The sequence below is a fragment of the Aedes albopictus genome, chromosome 1 (assembly GCF_035046485.1).
Source record: "Aedes albopictus strain Foshan chromosome 1, AalbF5, whole genome shotgun sequence".
NCBI classification, from domain to species: domain Eukaryota; kingdom Metazoa; phylum Arthropoda; class Insecta; order Diptera; family Culicidae; genus Aedes; species Aedes albopictus.
In genome coordinates, this window is record NC_085136.1 from 191329911 (window position 1) to 191350208 (window position 20298).

General features: G+C 39.4%; 1 protein-coding gene across 1 annotated transcript in view; it reads right to left on the reverse strand.

Annotated features, from left to right (window-relative positions):
- LOC115257165 (hemicentin-1) overlaps positions 1-19471 on the reverse strand; it is a 499013-nt gene extending 479542 nt beyond the window's left edge. The window contains exon 1 of the mRNA XM_062846043.1: positions 17827-19471. The gene's annotated coding sequence lies outside the window, so the exon portion shown is untranslated. The remainder of the gene's footprint in view (positions 1-17826) is intronic.
- Positions 19472-20298: the final 827 nt, after the last annotated feature.

Below are 20298 nucleotides of genomic sequence, written 5' to 3' on the forward strand. Positions count from 1 at the left end.
CCATAAATTCTTCATTGATTTTTTTTCTGGTTTTCCTCCAGGAATTTCTCCGGGAAGTCCTCCCGGATGCCTCCGGAAATTCCTCCAGGAATTCTTCTGGGGACTCCTCCAAGAACTCTTCCTGGAATTCCTCTAGGAATTCTTTCGGGGAATCTTCCAGAAATTACTCCATGAATTTCTACGGGGAATCTTCAAATATTTTTTTCTGGGATTCCTCCGGGGATTCCTTCAGTAATTCTTCCGGGGATTCTTGCAGTAAATCTTCCGGGGATTCCTCCAGCAATTTTTCCAGGTATTCTAACGTGGATACCCTTAGAAATTCCAAGGATTGCTGTAGAAATTCCCCCGGGGAGTTCTGCAGGAATTTCGAGGATTTTACCGAGAATACTCCTGGAATTACTCCGGAGATTCCTCTAGTATTCCTCCAGAGGAGTCCCCGGAAGAATTCCAGGCGGAATCACAGAGGAAATTCGTTAAGGCATGTCAGAAGAATTCCCAGATAAATCCGCGGAGGTATTGCTGAAGGATTCCCCGAAAGAATTCATGAAGGATATTTCGTATGACATGCTATAGGAATTCACGGAGGAATCCTTGTAGGCATCCCCGGAGTAATTCCAGGAGTATTCCCGCGAAAATCGCCGAAATTCTTGCAGGAATCCCCGGGGGAATTTCTAAAGGAATAGTAGCAATTCCTGGAGGGATCTTCGTAAGATTCCCTGGAAAAAAAATACGGAGCATTTCCTTGGGAAATCCCTGAAGCAACGTTTGGAGGAATCCTCGAAAGAATATGTAGAGGAATGCCTAATGGAATCCCCGAAGAAATTCCTGGAGGCATCCCCGGAGTAATTTCAGGATTACTCAGTCCTTTTGGCATTGGGCGAACATGTTTCCGTGACTATGATTTGAATCGAAAAATGTTCGAAGTGATAGGTCTGTTTGTCTGTGATAACAGCGTCGGTGATTGCAAAAATTTCTGGTTGATTATAGGAAATATTCAAAATTCGGAACGGTAATTAAGTAGATTTGACGTGTCAAAATTAGTTTACTTGTTAACAATCCGATCTCGTCAAAATTGGTCTGCAACATTTAGGAAAGAAAAAAAAAATACAATTCTTCAGTATGTGTTAAACTTTGTATGAGTTTATTCATATCCGGGAAAAATCCGGAAATCGGGAATCTGAATATGAATGGACACCTTCATTAATCGAAATCGTAATAAAATAATATTAAAAATTTATAGTTTCTGATTGTTTATCAATAAATTTACGGTTTCGCTTATCAATAACCAGAATGTATAAGTACCCTAATTCGCCCGAGCTTTTTTTTTTTTTTTGAATAACTATTACACAATATAGAAATCCTTGCTAATGAAATGTAATTAAATTAAATACGAAAAGCTTCATAGGTTATATCGGCCCTAAGCGTTAATAAACCGAGGAACATCTCACGACTTGAATGTACATATAGTTCAAATTTCCATTCGTTTATCCCACAATCATTCGTTGTTCAAAGAAGGTAACATATCAAACAGGAAATAAATAAAAAAAAATGTTTTTCATTAATAATGGTATCTTTCTATAAAATAAAACTCTTGAAAGCATCCTATCAACGAAATATTGCTGATTACTCTGTTATAGCCCTTTATTTGCGCTTTGCGAGCTATACATAGATCGCAGTCTTTTTCTGGTTGGTATCCATTTGGAATTGATGCTATGCCCGACAACAACTCAGCAGCGCAAGACTCAGGCACAGTCACAGGGACTGGAATTGCGGTTCACTGAGATGGTTCTGGACTACAGGCGCTTCCTGCAAAAGTAGACGGTCGACGACGACAAGGCCGCCCTTTATCGGGCCGAAAAGGCAGTCTTCCTGGAAATGAGGGCCTTTGCCCGAGAGCCTGACAAAAAGAAATAAAGAAGAAAACCACAGGAACAATGGTAGACCTTGGTGGTTAAATTTGGGATCCTCACAGAAGCCCAGATCGAGGCGTGCACTGGCGGTCCTTCGACGCGCCAATCAGAAGGCAGGTGGCCTTCCTGGTCGTAACAGACATGATCTACATTAAATAAGTAGGCCCTGTTTTGTTGGTCAAGCTGAAAGCATCCTATCAACGGTTTCTCTGCGAAACGAACCTGTAAAAGAACATTTTTAATCGATTTGTGAAATCCTAAAACATTTAACGGGTAAGTTTTTCAATAGCTCAACCAGTTCAACGACACAATAGCTTCTTATATCCATTTTTTTCTTATCTTCCTATCTCAATCTCATGTCTAATCTATAAATACCTAATATCTACTCTATTATCCTATAATTTTCCCTCATCAATTATCACTTTTTTGTGTATTCGGCCTTAAATTTTAGCTTTAATTTCCTATTCAAATGAGTGTAATCAGTTGTGTACCTATTCACCCTATTTTGCTTATCCTTTGACAGACACGGGTATTTTGACTACCACTTGTAATCTTCCTCAGTGTCAGTTATCCAGTGGACAAAACTGAATACACTCATTCGAAGAGAGTATTCTGCTTAGATGGTTCCAAAAGTCGGTACAATTTAATTTCCTAGTTCTCTCGCTGCGCAGCTTTTTAATTGATGATGTCATTAATCTTTAATTCACAGATTGGACACTCATGGTACACATGTTGAGGAAGAGAGTTTTCGCTCTCTGCTCTATTGGACGGACGGCTTCTGCACTACTCTGAAAGACGGGGCTATAATAATGAATCTTGATTTCGCACGATGTGACTACCTAGCACGCGAACTACCGCGCGATGGTACATTCGACCGAGAGCCTATGATGACCCGATGCCTTCTAATGATGACGTGCAAGTGCACTAGTATAACCTTCTGCTTTATGGTGCATATTCATTCATTTTTCTACAACTACTAAAATAGTATTAACGTTCCGTTTCTCTTTTAGGCCCAATAACTCCATTAACAAGAAAAGGGTTCGTCTGATAGTAGATCGGCGGCTGAGAATACCCCGAGATGTTTGCCCTCATGGCAGCGATGGGAACACTCACTTGCAAAGAGTTACATGCACTTGTTGTTTTCTCAGCTCAGAAGCGTGCTATCAAGGAACGATGTATGGACGACTTTTGCCTTGTGGTTTTATCTTAAAGTTTGTCGAATAGCGTAGGAGTCGTACACGCATACCAAAGTCGTGACAGAGCTGCGAAAGCGACTCTCCACGAGGTGAGTGTAATTTACTTTCACCTCGTGAAGAGTTTCCTTTCCAGCTCCCTCACGACTTCGGTATACGTGCACGTGTGCGACTCTTGCTCAATTCGGCAAACTTTTATATAAAACCACAAGGCAAAAGTCGTCCTTGCATCGTTCCTTGACAGCACACTTCCGAGATGAGAAAACAGCAAGTAAATAGTCCTGTTCTTCAACAATGTTCAACCTACATCATTGAACAGGACTAATGTAACTCTTTGCAAGTGAGTGTTCCCATCCTTGCCTCATAGTTGGCAATCTCCTGACGTAGATCGATTCGTAAACAGAGGTGAGAAATCTCTACTTAAATTAGGTGACTTGCCGTACAAATCACACGGAGACTTCCACCCTGGACGGTTGCGTCTGCTTTGTGTCCCGAGTTTTCGGTATCCAGACGGACGAAGAAGCCATCCTGGCGCAGTTCGGCTTCCTGACCAAGCTCAAAGCCAACACAAACCTCATCGCCGGCAAAAATTTCCACAATTTCGAGGACCGCCTCACTAATGGAAGCGATCAAGGTCACCAAAACAACAACGGCGGAGGCGGCGCCGAATCCGACCTGGAACGGATGCTTAACACCACCGCCACCAAAGAAGAGGGCAACTTTGGCGAGATCGTGTCCGGGAAGATCAATAAAAGCCGGACGTTCAAGCTGAAAAAATACATCCAAAGCGTGCTGGAGAGCTTCCAGAGGCACATGATCCGATGACCGTCGACGTGCGTGCGTCGACGTTCGGTCGCTAGAACGACATCGTGGTGATTGTGTGGGCGCTCATCGCTTCCGGTTCGTAAATGTATTCAGCAGATTCAAGTAGGACCCCGCGGATTTTGTTCGATTCCTTTTTGGCGCGGTTGCACCCTAAGCTCTATTCTTCTGTATGATTGATGCTTCTACTTTGTTGACGATTTCTGTTCTTTACGGAAATTTTTAACTTTTTTTCTCTTTCTGGAGTGTCCCTCGGAATCAAGAGCAGAGTAGAAAGAAGTCGTCGGAGGGATCCGCAACGTAATGTGGTTCGAACGCGCTAGGCCGTATTATAGATAATTTATTATATATTATAATAATTATTATAATCATTCATGTAAGGCTAACGAATAGTAACTACACAAATAAAAGTTTACTAATGTAAAAAAGAAACCAAAACTTTCTTTTAAGAAAATATTCAACAGATAGGATAGTTTGAAAACAATGTCTCAGAAAATACATGTTTCTCTAGAAGACTTTTTTAAATCGAATTAGGTACCTATTATACTTTCAACCAACTACAACTAGCTAGTAGGCATATGTTGTTTCTTAAAGCTGATGTGCTCGTTCAACGAGTGGAGTGACGTGACGTAGCTCGACTCGTATATCGAGGTGAGATACCTATCTCGACAAGAATGAGGTGACTGTCCATTCGATTTACACGGTGAGTCACTTCGTTCGAGTCGAGATGTCTCACCTCGATATACGAGTCGAGCTGAGTCACGTCACTCCAGCAATGAGTACAAATTTGATTGAAAAGAGCAAAATTCTACCTACATAACTAATTCTATGATGATTTCTTTGGAAAAAGCTGCGATTCCGAAGTATCTTATAATTCCCCCGATAGTTTTCGTAATATCCAAATAACTATACATGTGCTCTTCTATACTTTATGGATAAACTCACTAATAAGCAGTTTTTTTTATAGTTTGCAGCAATAGAGAATCACCCTAAAAACTACCCATCATATCTCAAAAACCTGAGAACCAACGAAGATGACACCTTCAGCTAAGTTGCTCAGAACCCCGAATGCTATCCTCTACCGGCAGGGCTTCCTAATACCTCATTCAGGTTGTAGGTATTGGGTTTTTCATACCTGAGCTTGGTATTCTATTTTCTCCTGCTCGAGTAGTCCATACTTATGAAGAGTAATGTATCCATAAATTTTAATAAACCAATCCGCCCCCCCCCCCCCCTAAAAGGTCCACCACCTTTATAAAAAGTCTTCTCCAATAACCAGCACCTAGCTTCTTGGAATATTTCTACTGCACCGTCACAAACTCCGCAGCTTATTTGTTTACCTACCAGATTCTCATGCTTTCCCAAATTCCTTGTGTCTGGGATTTCCCCGAATCTACATGTAATCCTCAACTTTCCCCAGCAATGTTTAAAGAATCGCTAGCATTTCCTGAATTCTCCAGCCATTCTTCCAGAAATCTCCTGCTAACCCTTTGGGACCGGATTGTTTCGTTGCTGCTGCCAGTCATATATGCCTTTTCCGGCCCCTAAAGGTTAAATCTCCACTTGGATTAACCAGCTCCAAATCACCGAGGCAGAATATTGAGGCCAGAACTACATAGAATTATCCCATACATGTCCTCTGTATTTTCACTTTGTTTTGATACGAAACGGATGCAATGTGATTTACAATCCGTCAAGGTTTGCGTTTTCTGATTTTAGTACAACGGATGATCAAACGGATCAAAAAACGAAAACCTCGACGGACCCTATGTGCTCCAGCCTTAACTCCAAGGTTGCGACCATTCATTTGCAAAGGTTTACATTCATTTGCTATTATCTCAGTTCAGAAGCATGCTATCGAAAAACAATGTATGTATGAATTTAACCTTGTAATTTTATCTGAAAGTTTGCCGAATAACATTGGGGTCGAAAACGTATACCAAAGTCGTGAGCGAGCTGTGAAGGCAACTCTCCACGCCGTGAATGTAAATTTCATTCACGCTGTGGAAAGTTGCCTTCACAGCTCGCTCACGACTTTGGAATGCGTGTGCGACCCCAATGTTATTCGGCAAACTTTCAGATAAAACTACAAGGTTAAATTCATACATACATTGTTTTTCGATAGCATGCTTCTGAACTGAGATAATAGCAAATGAATGTAATGTTTTGCAAATGAATGGTTGCAACCTTGCTTAACTCTTCGTTTGCAAACAGGTTTGCAATTTTTTCGGAAAACAGTGAGCAGATTTCACGAGGCGTCGTACCGGCGATGAACGTCATAGAAGATGGCAGTCCAGATTCTTTGCGCTGCTCATTTACATACTTCTTGAAACGTTTAGGATTAGACTTTAAATCACGCTGGACATTCTGCTGGTATATAGTAAAGCATTGCTGGTTGGCTCGTTTATACTCATGATTGAGTCTGTAATAAAAGTTTCTAAGCGAAAGTGTGCAATACTTAACGAACCGTCGCAGGGCAGCACTTTTAAATGTCTTCAATCGACGCAGTGAAGCCGTGTGCCAAGACGGTCCAGATTGTCGATCGATAGTTTTCTTCGGAATGTGTCTATCGATCACGTACGACAAGACGTTAGAAAACGTTTGAGCTGCAGTATCGGTATACTTGAGATCCAAAATATTATCCCATTCGAGCGAGGATAACAAGTTGGCAATACTGCGTTGGTTAGCTCTACGGAAATCGTACGATAAGGTTCATTCCGACCTGGTGAAGTCGTGATCGGTGACGCACATAATCGAAAGAAGTAACGGAGGATGATGGGCTACCATTTTTACGAGCGGTGAAGGAGCTAACATTACAGGAGCAATTGAATTCAAATCGCTGACAAAACATAGGTCAATGTGGCGGTTGTTCTCGTTAGCAACAGCATTGATTTGCAATAACGTTTTTGTAGCTGTCGAGAAGCTTGACTGCTCCGGCGTCAGGGCCGGATTTAAGGGGGGGCCAGGGGGGCCATGGCCCCGGGCCCCCACATTTTAGGGGCCCCCACAAAATCTAACTTTAAATGGGAATCGAAAAAAAGTAGTGCTAGAAACATCCTGCTTTAATTTTTATCACAAGTACTTCTACTATCAAGATGTGTGTGAAATATTGTGCTTCAAATTAGAAAGAAGCAGATATCTGCCTTTTCATAAAATTTCAAACTTCTTCCGAAAGTTGTTAAGATTTTTATGGTTCGGAATGATCATCTTCACCTGAATTCTGGATGAAATCTTAAACTCTATGGAATAGAGAGTCAAAAAGTTTCTGCTGAAAATTCGTGTTTATTTCTGTCGAAAATTATTGGTATTATTTCTGAACTTTTTTTTATATAGTTCTTTGAAGATTTGCAAGTGTTTCTATCAGAATAAGGAAAAGTTTTTGGAGTTGTAGAGTTTGATTCCACTAACCGAACTTATTCAAATCGAATCCCAGAATTGTTGAAACATTTCTTTGAAGACATTAGCAAGAGTTTTGAGTGGATTTTTTTTTTTTTGCAAAGATCTAATCCGATTTTCTTTAATATGATTAAATTCATGACGAATTTTTCTTCCTGGCTTGAATGTGTAACTTAAGGCGAACTCTTAACAAAACCATAGGTTCCTTATAAAAATTGCAGTAGATATTTGTGGAGAAATTCTTGAAAGATCCAGAAATATTTAAAATTTTGCAAACAATTTTCGTTTAAATTGGCTAAAAATTCGTCCGTCAAAGATTATTGCGAAATTTTACTTATAATTCTATTCAAAATAAAACAGAAATTCCATCAGGAACTTATTATGGATTTCCGATGAAATTTCTTCAGCAGCTTTTAGTAGAATTTACCCTAAAAATACCGCTATGGATTTTTTGCCTCTTGAAGTTTCACAAAGAGAGGTGTTTCTCGAAGTCGCGTTAGAAATGTTTATGCTCAAGTTCCACAAAAAAAGAAACTTGGTAATCGGTTAGCAACTCAATAGATTTCATCAATGATTCCGCAAGAAATTCTATTTGGAGCTTTCGCAATAACGGCCCCAAAGATAGCGCTATAAATTTTATTCGAAATTAATCGAAAATGTCTCCTTAAAAACCTATTTTTAAATTTCTTAAAGGACTTTCTCGTGAATTTCGACTTGATCAATGGAATCTAATACTGTAAACACTCTCGGCTAAAACGTTATTTACTTGATAGAATTTCTTTTACAATCGACTTATTTTTTATTTTATTTTATTTTATGGAAGAGTTTTTCATATTTTCTACAATGAAAAAAAAAAATATCCTCTAAAAAGAGGGCCCCCACAACACTGTGGCCCCGGGCCCCCACATTTGTAAATCCGGCCCTGTCCGGCGTGGAAAGTAGAAAAAAACTGGTATCGGAATGTTAGTTTCCTTATGGGAACTCAGCGCTGTATCGAGCTGTCGACCTTATTGAAACTAAACTGGTCCCGGTCCAGCTGAAGATCTTTTTTTATTTAATATCTAGCCGATTAGGTTGGTTTACTGTTGATTTTTGCCGCAGGCAGGTTTTCCCCGCATCACTTGGGATAGCCTTGGCGGATGAAACTGAGTAGCCGCAGGATGGCCGCAGTATGGTTCATAAACAAACTTCGAATTAAAACGTAAACAATTATTGCTGTCAACATTGAACACCTATCACCGTTGAATATTAGAATTTTATACGTATTTTTTCATGTTATACAACTAAAGATATTCTTTTGCTATTAGTCAGCACGCAACAAAAAATGAACTTAAAAATAACACTTGATGTTTTCTAATGCTCTTATAATACGTTTATAGAGCATCTTTTGAAGTTTTTATATCTAAAGATGTTTTCTGTGTTACTTGGGACCTTTTTTGCCTTTCTCGTACACTAAGTGTACTGGAAAGGCTATATGTTCACTCCAAAAATGACTTTTTGATAGGAAGCCCGGAGATTCGAGTCACATATACCAATCAACTCAGCTCGACGAATTGAGGTGATGTCTGTGTGTGTGTATGTGTGTGTGTATGTGTACAAACGAACTCACGTCACTTTTCGGCAGTCAATCTTAACCGATTTTAATGACCGACGGTTCATTCGACGCGGAATCTGGTCCAATTGTTTGGTATTGAAAATGGTTCGGATCGGTCCAGCCGTTCCGGAATTATGGCCATTTAGGCGTTCCGGATCGGTACCCCAGGAAGGGGCTAGATATGAAAATGCAACAAACCCACGCATGCGACACATCAAACCACGGCATTTTCGATAATATGGTGAACGGTAAGCAAGAAAATAGTCTCAGACCATATCTGAACCGGAAATGTTCCGGAACCGGTTCCGAAGGTCCCACCAGAAGTGGCCAAATATAAAAGTGAACCAAACCCATACATGCGACTCATCAAATCGCAGCTTTTTCAATAACCTGATGAACGGTTAACATGAAAATAGTCTCAGATCATATCTGAACCGGTAGTGTTCCTGAACCGGTTCCGGGCGTCCCGCCGGAAGTGGACAAATATAAAAATGAAACAAACCCATGCAAGCGACACGCCAAATCGCGCCTTTTGCGATAACCTGATGAACGGTTAGCAAGAAAATGGTCTCAGATCACATAAGAAACTACCGGTGTTCCAAAACCGGTTCCCGAGGTCCCGCCGGAAGTGGCCTAATATAACAGTGAAGCAAACCCAGGCATGCGACACATCAAGTCGCGGCTTTTTCAATAACTTGATGAATGATAAGCAAGAAAATAGTCTCAGACAACATAAGATTCTACCGGTAGTGTTCTGGAATCGGTTCCGTATGTCCCGGCAGATGTGGCCAAATATAAAAGTGAACCGAACCCATGCATGCGACACTTCAAATCGCGGCTCCTTAGGCGACCTGATGAATGGTTAGTAAAAAATAGTTTTATACCATATTTGAGATAACCGGTGGTGTTCCGGAACCGGTTCCGGATGCCCTCCGGAAGTGGCCAAATATTATTATTTTTGTTTTTATTAACGAGATTTTTAACTCGAAGCTAGTTCATCTCGGGACCCTTCCCTTCCGAAGTAAGAACCTACGTTTTGTGAATATGTCGGGAGTGGGATTCGATCCCAGGCCCTTGGCATGATAGTCTTGTGTTATAACCATCAAACCAGGCCCGCTCCACCGCCAAATATTTAAGTGAACCAAACACATACATGCGACACATCAAATCGCGGCTCCTTAGGTAACCTGATGAACAGTTAGTAAGAATTCGCGGATTTTCCGATAACCTGATGCACGGTAAGCAAGAAAATAGTCTCAGACCACATAAGAAACTACCGGTAGTATTCCAAAACTAGCATTGGGTGCTTCGTCGGAATTCAAAAGTGAGAAAAATTAAAGCAAGCGATAGATATCTTGACAAAACTAAGACGATCTCATCCAATCACACCATTTCTGATTCCTGAGGTGTAATAATGCAACGTCAACGTTGTATGGGAAAATCAAAACTTAATCGTAATTCTCTTTTGCGTCTAAAATGACTGCGTAAAATTTTTGTGCGACTGGTTGCTCCCTCACGCACTGTAATGTGGTTGAAAGTTGAATGGGGTTCAGTATGAAAAATTTCAGTTACTTGCATGTTTTTGTAAAATTTTACATGCATCTTGTAGCCAATGATAATAAAATATAGCGTGTGGAGAAGTGTGTAGAAAATACGTTGTCGAAAATCCTTAAGGTATCTGTGTTTGTGAAAAAGTTGTATCGTCTTGGTGTTGATCGGCCTCCAGTGATAGTGAAGGAGGTCAAGCTGTCAACTGAGAGGTCTGATATTTTTCAGCTCTGCCTATACGTTGAACATAACGTCGGAATATGTGCCATCAATAAGTTTAAAGTCAATTCAATGATGGCTCTGATAAAATTCTAAATAAAGTATTCTCATGATTCAGGAACATTTCAGCTCACGTCAACGGAAACGTCATGAGTACATACTCGACGAGAAAGGCACTATCACCACTAGGTGGATCAATCCGGGTTTTAAAGAATCTTTCTACTTTCGTATAGAACAGCCCGAAATTTGGACCACTGATACACAGCTAGTTGATCAACTTACAGTACAAATTTTAGTTTTTTTTTTCTGAAAAGTGAACATTTTGCCTGTTCCGATCATTTTGTTGCTGAAATAAAACTTGAAAAAATGAGAAGGTGCTTGAATAAAACTTGAAAAAATGACCGATATTGAGGACCTACCTACATTGAAGATTTTTTTGGATTTTTTGTCAAATCATGCTTGACACTTGATAATATTGAATTAAAGATTTAAATTGTGAGACACCTTGGGCGCAAACGGGTTAAGCACGGTTAAATTTCTAGTCGACCAAATGTCCTTTCGGCCAAACGAACTTACGACCAAACTTCATTTGACCAAATGTCCAAAAGTTGTGTCTATCATGTACATAAGATTTTACCACAGTAAACTGTTTCCATATGGGAGAAAAAAGCGATCGAAGTTTCTGCTGCTACAGAAAGCTGCAAGTTGGTTCAACTCATGGTAACGTACCCTATATGCATTTTTGCAGTTAGAATAGTTATTTATGTAACGAGTTGCAAAAAAAATGATTTTTTCAGCACGTGCCAAATTGGGAAAGGAACCAGGCCTCAACCAAAAATATTTTGCGCACCTGAACGTGGACCAAACGTTTTCTTTGAACTTTACCCTTCCACTGACACCCGAATTCTCGTGACGCCTAGGCCTGAAAGAATGTAGAGGTCTCTATGTACTTTCATGGGTGTCCAACTAATCTTCCTTTCCCATCCCTCAGCTGTCTCATGGACGTGGCCAGGACAGCACTCGACCGTTGGAAGATTGCGTCAATCTTGTCTAAGAGTAAGAGATTATTCCCAAATCTTTGTACTTTGGTAACGGACAGAAAGGTTGAACCCTCATAACTGCGACCAGGGCTGTACCACCTATGAATTTGTGCGACTAGCTTAATGCTAATGCTAATGCTAACGAGTCGTAAGTTTCGTGGATAAATACGAAGAGTGCGAAAAAATCGAATTTTGCAAATAGTTCCATACAAAATTTAATGATTTTTTCATAATGCAACTCATTTGAGTTGCCTACACGCAAAACAAGAAAATCTACCAAAAATTGAGATATGCCTTTTCTACCAATTTATGTATTAAAAACGTACACTCAGCAAAGTAAACTACCGAATTTCATCAAAATACCTTATGAAATTTAGCCATAACTGTAAAGTATGGATGCCATGAGAATACCTTATGAAAATTGAACATGCTTATTATGACCTAATTACATAAGATAAACATATGAAAAGAGGCGAAAAATCACAAAACGATGCAGACTGGAATCGATCCATGAACATTGAGATCACTGAGCTCGTGCCCAAACCACGCGGCTATCGACGCTTGAGAATATTGTGCTGCTAGATGTGTATAAAAGCCAAACTGTGAGTCGTTTCTGCGTCATAGACCGACCTTATGAAAATCGTTGTTGCCGCCTGTGCTGAAAAATTCATTTCGTCATATCTAAATTCAATCACCTACAGCTCATTTTGGAGGCTGAACCTGAGAATATGGTATATGAAAGACTTGTGCAGCTAGACCAGTTCTGCCAGAAAGTCACGAAAAAACCGCTATTTTTCGAATATTTAACGTAAATTTCACGGGCTTCCTTTGAAAAATGCCAAATGATATTCACGGTGAATATCATTTAGCATTTTTCAAAGGTGGTCCGTGACATTTACGTTAAATATTCAAAAAATATCGGTTTTTCCGTGACTTTCTAGCAGAACTGGTCTAGCCGCACAAGTTTTTCATATATCATATTCTCAGGTTCAGCTTCTAAAATTAGCTGTAGGCGATTGAATTTAGATATGACGAAATGAAATTTTCAACACTGGTTGCCGCTATGAATTGTTTAACCCTAAAAGGGATACCTGGGGTCCATTGGACCCCAGGCGCCTTTCAGAGCTCGTCTTTGATGGAACACACTCAGTGAGGTGACGAAACTGAGGCCATGAAGGTATCCCTTTTAGGGTTAAAGGCCATTTCATAAGTTAGACCTTATGATAATCTTAGGCTTATTTGCCTGTGTGTTTACAGTAAATGTGATAATTCATAATCCAGATGCCCTACATGGTTCCACAGGTTCCATACCACTACACACAAACAACTCTATTCAAACCCGAGAAGTTGAACCAGGTTGCGTCTATAAATAACTTTCGCTTTGCTGCTGAGCTTCGCGTCCTATTGTCTACTAGGAATTTTCCACTTGCAAAATGGGTCTAGAGTCGTATTTACGAAGACAAAAATGTTTCTGCCAAGTTCCGTCATTTTTTTTTTTTTGCGTTATTGTGAAATGAGTACGGTCACTCTAGTGTGGCTTATCCAAAAATCTGCTGATTAATTTTTGTCTAGGGTAGAAGCTTCAGTTTTGGCCAGCCCGGAGTTTTGGCCATAGTGCGGTTTTGAGCCTGTTGCGATCTAAATCGGCGTAAATTTATTTTTTACTAGAAGATCCTAATACAATATGATGATTACAGCTATGAAAACCACACATTTTGATTAAAAACTGAAAGAAAAAAATATATTTCCTTAAAAAATCTGCTCCCATATATCTATTTTGGCCAGGGTGCTTCTAATTTGGCCACTCCCATAAGAAATACACGTGATTGGCCAAAATAGAAACCAAACTTAAGAATATGGCCAAAACTGCGGCAGAGCTTCTATTTTGGCCAGGGCCACTTTTAATACAAAAATCAAGTATTGGCATGATTTCTGCATTTTTCCTTCAAAATATAGATTGAAACCTTTCTTTTGACGCCTTGGTTGTTTTCATAGGATTATTGGTTATTTTTATAAAAATGATTTCCCTTAGACTGGCCAAAACCGGTGCCCGCACCCTATACAATTTCAAAATGACCTACAAAGTTGTAGCAATTTTGCAAAAAAAAACAAATGATTAGAACTTTTCGAAAAGTGTTCAATAAATTGCAACTTCTTTACCCTTTGGACATATTTTAGTCGAGTCCAACGGAAGACCAATACATTAGTCATAAACTTTCGTGAAGACCAATACATTAGTCATAAACTTTCAAAATTTAATTTAATTCGGTTTGCTTAATCCTAAGGTACAATAATTTGATAAACGGAAGTCAAATAATAGGTATTCTACTAGAAGGGCTCTAATTTCGTGTAGAGTTAATCAATCAAGCTCAAATTTGTACCAATATATTCACCTCGTTGAGGAACAAGTTATCAAAATTTAAATAGTTTTGGTGGACATTATAAAAGGTTACAACTTGCTAAAAATGTTTTATGCAATTTATAAAACTAGGTGGCGCTAGAGGTCAAGCAAATTTTAAATTTCATGTATCTCAGAACTCTGGTCACTTACAAAGTTGGTGTCTTCGACAATATTGTTTGGTAGGTCAAGGGCTTACAGTTAATGGTCCACTTGTTTCGAAATTTCGCCACTAGGAAGCACTAGTTACACATTTGCAAAATTATACAAATGAGTGATTTTATTTTCGTAAAGTAATCAAAAAGCTGTGATTTTGTTTTCTTTGAACGTATTTGAGTCAAGCCAAAGGTTTCTCAAAGAGCTATGTATTAGTCATAAATGTGCGACATTCCATTTCATTCGGTTCACTTAATCATGAGATACAGCAGTTTAACGAAGAATACACAAATATGAAACATTTTACTGGAGTCGCTCTGACTTCATGTAAAACTATCCAATCGAGCTCAAATTTGTATCATTTATAGCTGATTAGTTGTGCAACTAGCAGATAAAATTTGAAAATTTTCCCTACACCTTATAAAAAGTTACAGCTTGCTGAATATTTTCGAGATAATAAGTGAAAGTTGCATGCTTCTTCTTAATTTGCAACTAGCGCCATCTACTGACAGAATCTTGAACCAATCATCTAATCAACCGAAAGGCCTTATAAACCAAACAACATTGCCGAAGAAACCAACTTTCTAAATGATCAGAGTACTGAGATACATGGAATATAATAATTGATTTATCATCAGCGCTACCTAGTGGTGGAATTTTGAATCAAACGGCTCATCACCAGTAAGACCTTGGCTGACCTAACAACTTTGCCAAATACACCGAATATTTAAGTGATCATGGTGCTAGGATATACGGTATTGAAATTTCGCAAGTGCTACGTCTTGCTGTCTGTGATATCTGTCATGCCAGAGACAAACAGACGTAACGCTGATGAATTGTTTATACCAAATATCTCATGATCCTAATTGCTTAGTGAGTTGGTGTCTTCGGCAATATTATTTGGCTGGTCAAGAACTAACAAATGATGGACCGTTTGATTCAAAATTCCACCACGGCGGCGCTAGTGAGCAAACAAACCGTATATTCCATATATCTCAGGACTCTGATTAATTAGAAAGTTGATGTCTTCGGTGATGTTGTTAGGTTGGTTAAGGCCTCTCAGTTGATTAGCTGATTGGTTCTAGGTTCTGCCAGTAGTCGGCGCTAGTTGCAAATTAATTGAAGCATGCAACTTTTATTATTTATTTTGAATATATTCAGCAAGCTGTAACTTTTTCTAAAGTACACCAAATATTCTCAAATTTTACCTGCCAGTTGCACAACTAGTTAGTTATGATTTATGTTAGGTACGATATTTCCCATACAAGTCACCCTTCAAAAGTTGCATGCAAGTTTACATATTGACATAAAATGCTTAAATCTATCAAATTTGATTTGGCAAAACGAAATATTTTGCATGTGTCAATAATTCAGATGTTAATTGGCCAACTCACCTTTTGATTGCTTAAACAAAACATTTCCATGCTTTATGACTTGCAGTCAAAAAAGCTCAAAATCGCACATTTTGCCCTATAAATTAATGTATAGCTCAAAATTGTGACGTGCTGGAGTAAATCTGAGCCCGGATTTGGATTCAGCGGCCCAAAATCTGTCAGAGACACATAAGTTTGCTCTTGAGACAAAAAAAATTGCGCTGTGTATGCGGTATGAAGTGAGCAACTTTGCTTAGAAATAGATCAAAAATCGATTTTGAACCGCCAGCGTTGTAATGGTAGTCGAAAATAAATCTGCTCCACCATAATGTATTTTCCATCTGGTTTTCGGGGTTCCACACTAAAAATAATCGTCAGCTCACCGAGCTCAAAAAGCGTTATATATGTATAAAAGGACTAGAATAGTTGGGTAACAATAAAAATGACAGTAAACATAAGAATAACGAAAAAAAATAAGCGATGATGTCGATAAGACAAAATACAGAAGATTGAAAACTTCAAATGAGAAAATTCAAAGATCGAATATGAATGTTCCAAGAAGGAGGGGTTTTGACCAAGAAAAACTAGATCTCAATACACCAAACATCTTTTTTGGATGCACAACAGTTGCGTTGTAACTTCTGTATTTGAATCTTGATGTCAATCTAGCCGACGGCTTTCTCTTTGAACAATGAAACAGTCCGAAGTTCAGACAGAGTTAAAATGCCAGTCGTCTGGGTGGTTCATGTAGACTCAATGGAGTCCGATGAATGTTAGGTACAAATACAAATACAAATACAAAATACAAATCACACTTCGATCAATTTTGCAAGTTGAAGCGACGTCTGTTATATGGTGTATTTTTGATTGTGGGTGAACTTTCAATTAAGTGAAATTCAGTCTCAGAAACGCTATTAAGCATTATATAATTAACCCTTATGTGGCCGACAGGGTACCCGGGTACCCAGCACCCATTTAAAAAGCACGGTGTACAAAAAAGCAAAAAGTTTATCGGACACATAACGGTTAACACACAATAAGTTAAATCACTCATTGCATTCAGCACATTCTGAAGCAAAATAACATATTGCTCTTCCTCAAGCAACCAAAATTGAAAAATAGATCAAATATTATGTAAAATGTACTAAAACATAAAATAGTATGCTAGTTCATAATTTTCACTTGTTGACACTTTTTTTATTTTTTCTTGCAGTACCGAACCTGATTTTCAGCTTGGTGTTGTATTAACCATTTAGGCATTAGTATGTTATATGGCAAGCACAAATGTCCGTGGCACTATGTCGGAGGAAAACAGAAAAAAAATGATAAAGAATATTGGACAGTTCTTAAAACGAAGGCACCGAGGTCTCCTCAGCATAGTCTTGTTGAATATCAGCTATGTGGATCCTTGATCTTGATTTGAGTCTGCACACTTGTACGTAGAGTTAGCTATTCACGATTTTCCAAAGTCAATGTTCTTCGTGCTCTTTATGGATACACTTATGATGGTAGTACACACTAATGTATTAAACTATATGATGCTTCATTTATTACTTGTTCATTCTAAACACGAAAGTATTGTTTGCATTATTATTTTTTTAAACTGGAATTTCAATATTCTTTAAAACTGTTTTCTTTCGAAAATCCAATAAATATGTGAAATTACAACAATAAAACATCACCAAAATTTGTGACTAACAACACTTATTATTGGAACGCTCGTTTGAAGTCAAAGGCCTAAACTAAATGTAAGATTGAATCTCTGGTTGGAACTTTCCAGTTGTATTAAATCCTTGAATTACTTTTTCCACGCTATTATTTTGGGCAGTCATTAGGACAACATAAGTCATTGCCTTTGATCCTCGCTAAATGCTTCAAAACACCATTTAAGGCAAATGTTCTATTGATTACCGGTGAAAGTGTTCAATTGTTTGCATGAAAGCCACATCAATGTAATTAAGCTCAATACCACTCTAATTAGCCAAATATTCTGCACCACAAAATCACATTCATTTGAATTTGTTACACACACAGCCACATCACAACCTTTTGATGTACGATAAAGCTGCCGCCTGTAGTGATTCTGTTATGATGTCCCATACAATGTACCCAAATTTACGGCTTGCGGGTTGTCTAACCATCGATGGTGATTTGTTTACTATGATGTGTATACGTACTTTGTGTAATTTCACGATGCAACAGCCTCACTGGAAATAACAGCAACAACAGCGACGGCAACGGCAGCAGATGGATCAGAGCATCAATTTTCATCTATGATAACCGCTGATATCAAACAGAACAAGCACGACACCACGGCCACCAACGAAGAGGCAACACGAGCACAAATGACGATAAACCGCGGTTTTTCATATAAAAGCGAAATATCGCATAATTTATTCCATGAATTTTAAATGAACTCACTTGAGTACTCAATTAAAGGATAGCACCCGCCAAACTTCAGCCAACCCACTGGATTAAAATAAACACTTTTATCACGCTCTTGTCGCGTCGCTGGACTACGCTGCTTGCACACGATTCTCCGTGGTTGCTCCGAGGATCACTTAAAATCACTTTCCGTTGGCACCAACGGGCGCCCTTCAATTAATATCACTCAGCATCGCGAACGGTTTCCCAAAAGGTATTTTACCATTCATCAGCATTTCCACTTTTCTTCCACAATGCTTTCGATAATCATTATTGAGTAATCGGTAAGCACTTTACACTCTGATCACACACGCTCTCTTTCCACCATCCGATTACATAAAGCCCGATTGAACGTAGCAATTTTCATTCCTAATATCACCTCACTTTTCTCTGTCACTTCCGGCTCTTGCTTCCGGCAGTCACGATGCGACGTTGTCCTGGTCGTCCTGGGAGGCGATATCAATACCTCCCCCAACGTACACTCACTGACACACTCTAGACAGCCGTCATAATCATTATCATTGTCATCATCAGCTTTGCCTTCAGCCGCAGCACTGTGGTATAATCATCATTCTAGTCACCCAGCACCGCATGTAGCCCATTCATATGGGAAAGGGGTAGGACACAAAAACTTTTGGTCCTACTTGGTTCGACGCGGTGTCCTTAATCGCCCGAACAGCTATAAATTATTGCTATTTTCGCTTCTTGTTACTTCTCACGGAAGCCGTTTTCTCAGCTAATCCTTGTTCAGCTGGTTTCTTCTGCCGCACACGGCATGGGAACACGACCCGATAATAACCGTCGTCGCCGTTCGCTGACCGAAATTTCGGATGTCCTTTATAGTGCGAACTAGAGGTTTGCCACCCGCGCGAATCCGAGCAAAGGAATCCACTCCTATGGTCTGGTCTAGAACCGTTTCGAAAGCACCGACCGACAAACACACGACGGGTCGCGTCTCGGCGTTTCAAAGATCACGAACGTACTGAGCTGGGCTCCCGTTTCTTCCAGCTTGCATTCAACTTCGCGCGGCATTCGCCTTCATCCTCGCGAAGCATCGCGCATCATTCGGATCGGCTGCTCCATCCTAAAATTCTCAACTCAGCTCAACCAACATCACGCTGCTGCTGTAGAGCATGCTTTGGTTTGATAATGGGTAGTGCGCCGTCGTTCTCTCCGTTCTCGAAGGCAGACCGCTTTTACTCACAACTGTGGGAGAACGTGCGCTTTATGAGGGGTCTGAGTCGGAGAGCATGAACCACTATACCAGCAATGCGATGAAGTTGAGGGCCACTGAAGAGCATAAGAGCAGAAAATCCTCCAGCACCAAGCGATAATGGTGGCCAAGGTAAAAGCACATGATTGAAGCAGAGATGAATTTTTCGATCTGCTTTTCAAAGAATGAATGTTTTATCGATATCTTCATCTATCTTCATATAATGAATTTTCGAACAAAGAAAGATTCATTTTGTGATCTAGCAAATGAATTGAATTTCTCTGCTCTCTTGATGGCGTTGCGCGAGTTTGTGGTGTAATGAACGAAAGATACCTCAACGCTATGATTGTTGAGCAATAAAAACTGTTTTCCGTTAAGAAATTCAAGGCATGCTTTCTGGACTTCGCCCCAATTCAATTAGAACAAATTAATTGGTACCGTAATTCCAAAAAAATTTTATCATTGAGATACAATTTATCGATATTCACTTATAAGATCAAATGGAATGTTATAGATTATACAAACTATTATTAAATTAAGGAATTCAGTATCGACAGTGGCTATAGTAAGAAGCTATAGAGCACGATAAACTAGACGTAGGGTATCGCGCCACTTGGGCGGTGGCTTCTATATTCGTCTGTTTCCCACTATTACTCAGTCAATTTTCCGTCGAGGTTTACGTATTTTTTACAGTTTTTCCTTGGGAAATCTGTAAAACTACTATCACGCACAGGCAAACGTGTTCCATTACGCGAGTCACTTTACGCAATATTACCATTACAATCTAAAGGACAAGAATGATTCGCCAATTCGTTTTCAATCATTCATTATTTCTTGAAGTAAGGGGCTGTCCATAAACCACGTGGTCATTAGTCCATACAAAAATTTTTATTTGTCCATACAAAATGTTCATTGGCCGAACCCCCCCCCCCCCCCCCTCATCACCACGTGGTTTATGGACAGCCCCTAATTCTCGCTCAATGTAAACAGATGATGTGGATACGTATTACGT